The following is an 11,415-nucleotide window of genomic DNA, read 5'->3' on the forward strand; positions in this document are numbered from 1 at the left end:
TACAAACTGGGTGCAATGTGAGAAGCAAGATTTAAACCAGCTTAAAACAGTTCCTTTAATGGCGATTAAGTGTTCAAGTCCCTGTAGTAAAATATGGTGATCAACTGTATCAAGTGCCACACTTAGATCTAACAAGACCAATACAGAGACTAGTCCCTTACCTGATGCGGTTAAAAGATCATTAGAGATTTTTACCAGTGCTGTCTCTATGATGCATTCTGAAACCTGACTGAAATTGTTCGAATAAGTTGTTGCTATGCCATAATTCACAAAGTTGATTTACCACAGTTTTTTCAAGGATCTTGGATATGAAAGGAAGGTTAGATATTGGTCTGTAACTGTCTAAAACCCCTGGATCAAGAGCAGGCTTTTTAAGAAGTAGTTTAATAACCCCTTCCTTAAAAAACTGAGGTACATAGCCTGTTGTCAAGAAAGGTTGATAATATTTAACAAAGAAGTGCCAACTGAGGGCAAAACCTCTTTGAGCAGTTTGGTTGGGATGGGGTCTGTGAGGCAGGTCATTGGTTTGGACGAGGACACAACTCAAGTAAGTTGGTGAAGGTTGATGGTAGCAAAACAGTCCAAATATCCATTGAACTTGCTTCTGAGGAGACTAAGGGTAGGTCAGCATCCATTGAAGGCAGGAGGTGCAAAATTTTATTTCTAATAACTAAAATTTTGTCATTGAAATGGTTCATAAAAACGTCACTACTGAGGTCAAGAGGGACACATTGTTCCTTAAGAGCTGTGGCTTCCCGTCAATCTGGCTACAGTATGGAAGAGGAACCTGGCCTTCTTATACATTCTCAAACTATCCTGCCACATTGAATGAGAATCTTCTTGATGTGTAAGACACCATTTCCTCTCAAGTTTCCGTGATACTCTCTTTAACTTGTGTGATTGGCTGTTGTACCATGGAGCTAGTCTTCTGTGTTTAATCAGTTTCTTTTTCAAAGGAGCAACAGTGTCCAATGTCATTTGGAGCAGCCCTGTAGTGCTGTCCACGAGATGATCAATTTGTGAAGGATCAACTTGTGAGGCATTGACATTAGCATAGGAGTCTATAGGAGGTATTTTGAAACAAGGAATTGAGTTACACACTGATGCAATTGAATCCTTAAACATAACCACAGTACCATCAGATAGGATTCTCGTATAGGCTTGGTGGCTTGAAGTCTAACAAGTGGAATGTGGTCAGATAAAATGGGATTATGAGGAAACACCACCAAATTTTCAATTTCAATACCATATGTTAATACTAGGTCAAGGGTGTGGTTCAAACAGTGCACGGGTTTATGAACGCTTTCACAGAAGCCAACCGAATCAAGCAGTGAACTAAATGCAGTGCTGGGGCTGTCATTCTTGACATCCACATGAATATTAAAATCACCTATCATCATTACTTTATGTGTTTTAAGGACTAAGTCAGATAAAAATTCTGCAAATTCTGATAATAACGGGGAGTAAGGACTGGGATCACGGTACATGATAACAAATAAAATCTGCTGCATAGTTCTCCAGGTTTGAAATACCAAGTACAAGGCTTTCAAAAGAGCCATAACTTTTTTTAGGTTTTGAATTCGTGAATTCTGCATGCTGACTGGAGCCAGGAATGGAGGTAAAGAAGTATGCTAAAATGTTCCGTTCCGCGACCCAGCGTGGGAATAGGGCTGGAAATAAAAACGGATTTTCCACAGCACACACACAAGTTTGTTAAAGTCCCTTTTTGTCAGTTCAGAGGCACCTCGAGCTTTTCCGGGTGTTTATCCAGGATGACCGGGACTGTGGCATCAGGGAAGGATTGAGTAGCGGCATTGAAGAACCGGATGGTCCAGATAATTGAGTCTCAATGAAGAGATGGAGATTTTGTAGACTTAATATTGGAGGGTGTGTGATCCAGGCTGTCCACACCATTCGCGGAGGCCGGCGGACTCGGCGGGGAAGCAGCGTCAGCTGAATCAGACCTGGTAGGGAGATCTGACTCCGGGTGAGGAAGACCCCTGGATCGCCGTTGCACCGCCTCCTTCAGGAATATTCGCAGAGCAATGGAAGTTTCAGAGCGGGATGAAGGTTGATGAGGCTCGCCCGTTGTTTGGCCAGATGTCTGGGTGCTGTCAGCCACCGGTGGAGGGAAGGCGACTGCATTGCTGAGTGGAGGGGGAGCTGCAGTCTCACTCTGCACCGTGGTCTGGCCTGTGCCCGAGCGAGATGGGGTATCTGAGCCGAGAGAATCAGCGGGGTGTATCCGATCACCGTCAGCTGTCAGAGCCACAAAGCGGATGGAGAGGCTGACACTGACGTGTCCTGGAAGGTGTCTTGTGAAGTTAACATTCGTGAGTGCTCTTTCATCACAAAGTTAGATAGCAATGGGAGACGGGTTTTAAAGCAGGACCGGAGCGAGTCACTTTGTTGAGTTCATCAGAGAGCCGTCGGACATCCTCCTTAAAGTCAGCAATGTACTTGTGTGCTTTTTTAAGGAGAAAACTGTCCTCATGGGTTTCAGAGGCCATTGTTTGCCATTGTATCTTCGTCCCAGTGCTAAAAGCAAGCCGGCGTCAATGGCGTCTTGGCAGCCAGTGTCCATAGTTATTAAGAGCAGGACTTCTAAGGCTGTGTACCATAAAACAAAGTCTAACTATATACAATAAATGTAATTCAAACTGGGACTAATAATAAAACTTGAGACTTAAAAACTTTAAGACTTAAAAACTCAAACAGAACCTCCGACAGATAGGCACCTCCCATCAGGAGGAATCAATGCGCATTCAATGTGTTTATCTACAATTCTAAACATTTTTATTCCTAACTGCTGCACATTTAACTCCAGTTAGAAAATTTTGCCCTTAATACAATCAGCAAATTTCCATCTGAGTGACATCGTTTGGACTGAAGCCCTATCTACCTACCAACTAACCCACACATCGAGGCTTGCTTTCTTTTTTTTCTTTTTTTAAAAATTGTTATTATTATTTGCTTTGTTGTCTGTTATGTGCGCTGTTATGCTCTGTGTTTTCGTGTTTCATTTGTTATTTGAATACAACAGGGGAAAAAAGCAATTAAAAAAATGTTCACACTTGCATCAAACGATAACACACAGACTATTCTTGTCTTCATTTATTACTAAACTACTTACTAAACTACTCCAAGGTTAAAAATTAACTTTCATGCTGATCTGAGTCTGTTAAGGTTTGTAGAAAAGAACAGCTCATCATTCCATAGTGAGATAAATGAGGTCAGGTCACTTCTCTTGACTGACAGGGAGTTGGAAATACCAAAGACTTTTCCGCTTAAGTGATTTTGTCAAATGCGCAGGCACACGTTTCTAAAAATCAAACAAGAGCAACAGCTTTGATGACACCTATGATTTCCCTTATTTTCTCTCATAATGTGACAATGTCATATGTTCATATTAAACATGGCCACAGGTTCAAACGATGAGGTAAATGTATGTAAAAGTAATCCATGTCACAAAATGCTGAGGCTTCGGACTGCTCTGAATACTGGGTTTCTATCTTTTTTCTACTTTTGTGCTGAGCTGACGGATGCCCTTATGCTGTCACCTGCTTATGATCTGATCTAGGCACAGCAGGCCCACAAAGACAAAGAAGCAGGGAGAAGTTAGGCGAATATGTGAATCCTACTATGGCAAAGGCATGACCCACCCCACTCTGCCTCTGATTGGCTTCGCCTGACGATGACATTTCTCACTTAGCCCTAGGAACAGGAAGATTAGAGTAGCAACCAATTAATTTATTCATTAATAAATATTTTTGTATGTTTATAACCATCAGAGTCTATCTGAAAGGGGAGCTCTGGTGTTATTATGTTGAGTCAAGGCTTAGTAATATTTCAAACACAAACACATTTCAAAATTATTAAAATTATTAAATTATTCAAGGCTTGGCAATTAATTGCAGTAAGGGTTACACTGTGATTGGATTGCTAGCTGCCTTCGCATTTCTTTCATCCACCATAGTGGCTGCCGCATCTCAGTGGATCTCACTGGATCTTGGACAGTTAACAATCTCAAGCTAATAAAAAATGTAACGTTAACATTTCTGTCCGTAAGGAAACTCCGTAAATCACAGAGAGTGGAGGTAGATCAGCTGCACGACGTCAGAGGGAAAACCAGAAAATATTTACTCCAGTTTCACAAAATCAGTGAATAAAGTTATAAACGTTGTGTGGTTTTTACAGTAATATAGACGGTGCCGTCTATCGCTTTTCCAACCGAATTCTCATCTCATCTGTGGTCCGATAAACAGAAAATTCATCAAAATCAGTGCCCCATATCGCTATTTTCCAAGACAAGTTACTGTAGCTGTCATATGCCGTTGAGCCCTGGGTGCTGCCCCTCGACAGGCTTCTGCGAAATTGCCCAATCAGAAGATAGTGGGCTTTTAGGGAGAGGGGCCTTACAAAGACAGGAGCTAAAACGGCTTGTTTCAGACAGAGGATGAACTGAGGGGCAGCATAAAAGGCCAGTATGAGATAAATAAGGATCTGACAGTGAATCATGCAAAGCTACTGTAGTCCCAGAAAAGTCCCAGAATAAAAATACAGAGCTAGAAATGATCATACTACCCTTTAATTGATTCCTTAAGGAAAAATAAAGTACACTTAAAGTTGATTAAGAGAAGAGAACAGTTTGATCAAATGTTTCAACATCTGGATGATGGATATGTAGAGTCATATCAACACAGCGTAACACTGCCATTTTATCACAAATGCTCAGATTCAAAGGTAATATGCTCCTGATGACTTTGCCTTCGGCTGTGGCTGAGCGGGTTGCTCGTTTATCAGAAGGTCGTCAGTTTGATCCCCCGGCTCACACTTTGAGCAAGATTGAACTCCAAATTGCCCCTGATATGAATGTGTTTGAATGGTGGTCTCTTTTCTGAGCAGTTAGGCTTAGTGTATGAATCTGTGTGAACGGGTGAATGTGATGTTGTGTAAAAGCGCTTTGTTAGAAGACTAGAAAGGCGCTAAACAGGTACAGACCGTTTACTTTTTTAAAAGCATTCCAAACACACACACACACGCAAACAAACACACACAGAGCTTCTCCAAGCTGTTGTGGCTTGTCATTCGGCTGGGCTGGCTTTGTGATGTGGCTTGGCTTGGGACATTCATCATTGATGACTTCAGCCTGTATGGCTCCCAGTGTATGTGTGTGTAAGTGACAGAGAGAGAGAGAGAGAGCGCAACAGAGGCTGTGTCCTGACTGTCTCAGGGGAAATTTGAGCATTCATTTCACCACTACGTTCCTTCTACACACACACACACACACACACACACACACACACACACACACACACACACACACACACACACACACACACACAGTGTGACAGTGATAGCCATCTGTTCTGTGGATATCAGGTTTATGGGGTACCACTTGTATTTATTATCCACATCATGTTGTGCTCATAACCCGCTAGTGAAACTGCATTTCAGTAAAATGTTCATGTTCATGCATAAAACCACAATGATAACATGCAGCATTAATTATAAACTTTGACCTTTCACAATATCAATTTCATATCAATCACTTTTAAATCACTCATTATCTATCAGACTAAATCTGACAGATAATGTGGACATGAAGCATCTCTCAAACAGGATTGAAAAAACTGAAATCAATCGCCTCCTGTAAACATCAGTGAGTTTCTTACTATATACTAAAATCTCTTCCTTTGCCCTCTGCTCCAGGTCCTACAGATTTGATGGGTTCTTCTCCCAGCTGCTGGTGAGATCTCTCCACAGGTGCTCTATGGCATTTAGTGCTTTGTCTTCAACCATATTGGGTGGTTTTTGTATAAAGTATACTTTGTTTCATTGTCCTGCTGTAAGACCATGACCTCTGACGGAGGTCCTACATTGCGACCCAGAATTCTTTGGTAGTCTTCAGATTTCTTAATGCAAGTCAAGACATCCAGTGCCTGAAGCAGCAAAGCAACCCCAAAACATCAGTGAACCTCCACCATGTTTGACTGTAGGGACCGTGTTCTTTTCTTTGAAGGCCTCATTTAGTTTTCTGAAAACAGAAGAATGATGTGCTTTACCAGAAAGCTCTATTTTAGTCTCATCTGTCCACAGCACATTCTCCCAGAGGGAATTTGACTTCCTCGGCTGAGTTTCTGTGTCAGCAGCGTGGTTCTCTTGGGTTTCTTAGCATAGCATCCCTTTTCATTCAGATGGCCACAGATAGTGTGAGCTGACACTGTTGTACCCTGTGTCTGCAGGTCAGCCTGAATTTATTTGGATGTTTATCCACTGTTCAAGCAATGAATTCATTGCACTCTTTCATCAATTTTTCTCTTTCGTCCACATCCAGGGAGATTAGCTACAGTGCCATGGGCTGTAAACTTATTCACAATGTTGCGCACAGTGGACACAGGAACATTAAGATCTCTGGAGATGGACTTGTAGGCTAGTAGAGATTGTCCATGCTTTTCCTTCTTGAACTGTTGGTTCTCAAATCCTCAGACAACTCTTTTCTCTTCTTTCTTTTTTCCATGCTCAGTGTGGTACACACAACATGAAGGTTGATTCAACCTTTCTCTATATTACGTGTGATTTCTATCTTGCCACCACCTGTGAATTGCTACAGGTTAGTGTAATTACAAATTTGAGCATCACATGTTCAAAATACAATTATTTCTGAAGATTCTGAAAAGGTGCCATTAATTCTGTTCTGTGTGGAATGTGTCCTATTTGGCTTTTTGCTCTGCTTTTTTTGTGTTGTACCAATGCAAACAAAAGGAAAAAACATGAGAATACCAAAGCATTTGTAACTGTGAATATTTTCTGAGAGAAGTAGCACATTATGTGACAGACCCTACCTCCAAAACGAAAACCTCACTGGACTCATCACTGATAACAACATCTGGTGTATTAGCAAGCAGGTGTCAGAAAGTAGCAGAATTACTATTGCAATGATGAAACATGGATTGTTTTACACAAGAATGTTTGTGCATTCTTACTGAGCCTGGGAAATGGTTTGATATGTCTTTCTTTATAGCAGCCATTCAAGTTGTGTCCATATTTAATTATTCTATACCTCACGATATATGCCAACCTTCAGTGTAATTCCAGGAAGAAGTGTGTCCTTTATATAGAAAGGCAGAGAGCCAGGGTATGGTGGTCGGGATAATTTTTTTTCATGCAGGAAAGAGGAGTTGTGTCCCGTCACAGATCAGCGATTTTTTTTAGATTAACATTAACAACATCACTTTAACCTGAGTCAAGTCTTTTAGTTGGCTAAGAATGCTATACTTTAACCAATATGTAGTTACCATATGCAGGTATTGTTAAAGCAAGGCTTTTCTGAAACTAATTTACATTAGTCTGGCTTGGCTTAAATAAAAAAAAAATAAAATGCAACTTTCACTGGGATTGGACTGCAAAAGAATGATGGGGTTTTTTGCTGTGCCTCTGACAATTATGTCTGAGTTTGCCAATGTGTGACTCAAGGAAGCCATGATTTGGTAAATTCAACTAAAGGACCCCTCCAGAATGAATATGCCAGTTTGGTCCTTAAAAAGAAGAAAACAAGTTATTATGACCAAAATGTATGCTGCGGTGCGTTTTGTGTACAGTGGATGTACAGCAATTAGTCTTTGAATCGATTCCTGCTTTTTATCCAGGCAGCAGTGGCAGCTCTCAGACCTGTCAGCAGGGGAATGGCACTGTGATGCAACTGGAACTATTTTCTCCACTGAAACATCATTATTCTTGTATCGATCTCCACAATGGTACTCCAAATTATGAAAGCCACCTGTGCGTTTCTGAAAATGTATAAATCATGCCACCCCTGAGGAAGCTAGCTTCCTTGCCTTAACACTCGTAACATCTCTCAGCTTTTAGGCTGCTGAAATAAATACCTCGATGCCTATTCAATTGTGGACTTTGCTTCTTCCCTCACATTTTAATCATCCAAAGCCTAAAATGATATGTTAAAAGTTATACTGTGTGGTTGTAAAATAACATGGAGGTGGCATTCTCAGGGGGCATGGATGACAATTTAAATGTCATGAATTTCTAAATGGATTGTGAGATATTAGATATCAGCAATATTGTGATATGTAGAATAAGCTACCAAGGTAAAAAGGTAGTTTAAATTTTTAAGACACACTCCCTGATTTTCTTATAGTGCTGAATAGACCCTCTCAGTTCTCTGTAAGAATATCACAGAAAGTACGGTCTAGACCTGCTCGATCTGAAAAGCGCAATGAAATAACTTCTGTTATGAACTGGCGCTTTATAAATATAATTGAATTGGATAGAATTTGCCGACCTCTACTGTAGACTGTGTTGTGTTGAGACCATGTGGTTTTAGCTGCACTCCTGTCTCCTTAAATCACAACGGGCAAAAGATCCACTGGGGAGCCATTTGGTTGTTGAGACCTCATGAGGCCCATTCGCTGCCTTTTTAAACCAAAGGACTTCATCCAGAGTAATCCTTAATTAGGCCTGTGGCATTTTAGAGCACACTCTCGCTCCACTCATCTCACCCTCCTGCCAGTACACAGCAACACTTTAAGCAGTATTGATCTATGGCACTGCAGGGGACTGCCTGTGCACATGTTTGTGCCTATACATCGCTGACTTGGAAACTATTTGAAAGCGTGATTACAATCTCGTTGCATACAGTGATCCTTTTACACAAATGAGGGGCAGGTCCAAATAATGATAACGCGAGTAATGTAACCTGCTTACACAGATGCAGAGGCCAAGTATTAGAAGGGGACAGGGCTGAATGCTAAGCTAACTAAATGGATTTTGAGTGGGATTGTGTGACAGATGGGTGTGAGTGTTTGCTAGTGGCTGCGTTCTCACATGCACTTTTCCACCGCATCACCTAATGGAGCATGTAGAAAAAAAAACCAAACATGCTGCAAAAAAAACATTGTCAGTGAATAGAACAACACAAAACCTTTCTGTTTTTTCATGATCACAGTCAATTTATATTACGTTAAGCACAGTTTCCACAGGCAGACAGTCAGACAACACAAATGTTGTCCTGTCTTTATGTTGCAAATTTAACTTCAGTGGGTCCCGCTTATAGTGATCGCGGTTACAGTGATCAACTGCTTATATGGATCAAAAAGCTTGGGATAGAATCTTTACTATACAAATGCAGTTTAAATAATTTGCTTATAGTAATGAATTAGTTCACTTACAGTGTTATTTTTTTGTAAGCGAACAAAATGATCAAAAAGATGTCATCACTACAAAGTATGATGGTTATTTACCACTCCACCCTTTTCTCTTCTTTGTTGTCGCAAAGTTTCAGAGCGACAGAGATACAGCGTCCCTGTAACCATAGTAACACTTCTGACTGAGATTACTCTGAGCAGCATGCAGGGGAATAATTCAGTAGTCGCTGGATATTAGTAAAGACATATCTCTACTAAATTCTATGCCCTATAACTTGGAGCAGGACAGTGCCACATTTAAATCAGTAAACAGTGAAGCAAAGTCCATTTAAGTTCTTAATATTCATGAATAAAAATGTCAGTTAGATGGTAATCTGCATGACAAATAAAGAAAAATAAAAAAATGGTTATGATAATCAACCATTTACTGCCCTTTTGTTAATGGACTGTAGCCTCACTTAGAAATGAAGCACACGCCTGTTTTCTGCTGTTTCCTCCTAGTCATGTAAAGGTATAAAGTCGGGATGAAGTCTTGTGCGCGCTCCCACACCTCTGTCCGACTACAGCGACAACACCGCAACTAACGACTACTAACACCCAGCACAAGATAGACTCCAACATAAACTCCAAAATAAACTCAAACACAAGCTCCACGTAAGGATAAAAACAACAACCAAGTTTTATGTGCTGGAGCCCCACAGGCCAAAGTGAATCAGATGATGTTGGGTGAAACAACACGTTCTCACTCCCGACTCGTCACATATTGACGCTTGGTCAAGGCCCTTTGTTGTCCCTTTTTAACCACTTGGGTAGCCCTTTTGCATCAATTATTGACGTTAAGGGATCCGCGGTCAGGTTAGCAACACTTAGCAACAAAAAACATACAACTTCTGGTAAAGTTAGCAACAATAAATATGCAACGTCCGGTTAGACTTTCAAAATAAAACGCTAGCGTTTCGAAATATTGACATTTTGAAACGCGCGTTATTAAAGTCGTCAAGCGTTGCAGTTTAGTTGGGTTTAGGCAACAAAACTACTTGGTTAAGGTTAGGAAAAGATCAAGGTTTGGGTTTAAATAACTACATATGTCAGTTAACATGTAAGATAACTAACATCACTTACATCATAACTTGCCTAAATAAAAATATTTAATGTTGACTTTTTGTTTCACATGGGGCACGAACCCCGGTCCCCTGGCTCAAAGTCGGGGTTCTGGTCCTCCATCCAGCAGTGTGAGTTTATCGTACAACTGGCTGTTCTTCTTCACCTCTTTGATGGCTTTTTTTATATATAGTTTTCATGAGCTGCTGGCTGCTTCACATTGAGTAACTGGTGTCTAAATCTTTCTGAAATAAGTTTAAAAAGTGTTTTCAGTGTTAGCTTTTAACATCTTCTGAAAATTAAAATATTACCCAAATCCTCTTGGATACACACACACACACACACACACACACACACACTAGCCCACTTGCCAGCACATATGCACACACGTATGAATGCCCTAACAGCAGGATGATCTTATGCTGCTTTAATCCTGTATCCATGGAGACCAATCTGTCCATCACCCTAGGGACAAGAAAAGATCAGCCAGCATCTGTTTTGCTGTACTTCTGTCTGTCTGTTTGTCCATCTATCCATGAGCCCGTCTGTCTGTCAGCCTGTTTGTGCATGTTGCAGTCTGTCAGAAGCCGTTTTCATCAACTGCCAACTGAATTTTTAAATAACAGCCCATGACATTTTTATATTAACTGTCCATTTGAATAGTCTTCCACTTTAATTGAAACAATTGCAGTTCAGCTCTAAATAGACCAACAGAAAGTGATCTGTTTCCCAGTGGAATGATTATGAAGCGAACCAAACAATTAATGTGAGCAGTAATAGCCACCAAGGCTGAAAAAACAATGTAAAAGACATCACAAGCTAAACTCGTGACCTCTGGTAAATGCAGTACAAACACAGCACAGGAATGAACACATAAGACGAACATCATCAACAACATGAAAAAAAAGAAAGGAAATCAACACTTTCAGACACTACCCCGATCGTTATTTCGGCACCGTTAATTGCGTCATTGTCGTCGGACAATCAGTTTTTCAATCAGCACAATGCATGATTTTATATAGGGCTTTGCAGTGACCATCGGTTGTACACTACTTTTCAAAATGCATTCTGGGATACATTGAGTGCACTATATAGGGTATAATAATTCTCACTATACAGGACAGCACTACAAAATGGCGAGCTCACTACATAG

This window comes from Micropterus dolomieu, linkage group LG19 (genome assembly GCF_021292245.1).
Source record: "Micropterus dolomieu isolate WLL.071019.BEF.003 ecotype Adirondacks linkage group LG19, ASM2129224v1, whole genome shotgun sequence".
Classification (NCBI taxonomy): domain Eukaryota; kingdom Metazoa; phylum Chordata; class Actinopteri; order Centrarchiformes; family Centrarchidae; genus Micropterus; species Micropterus dolomieu.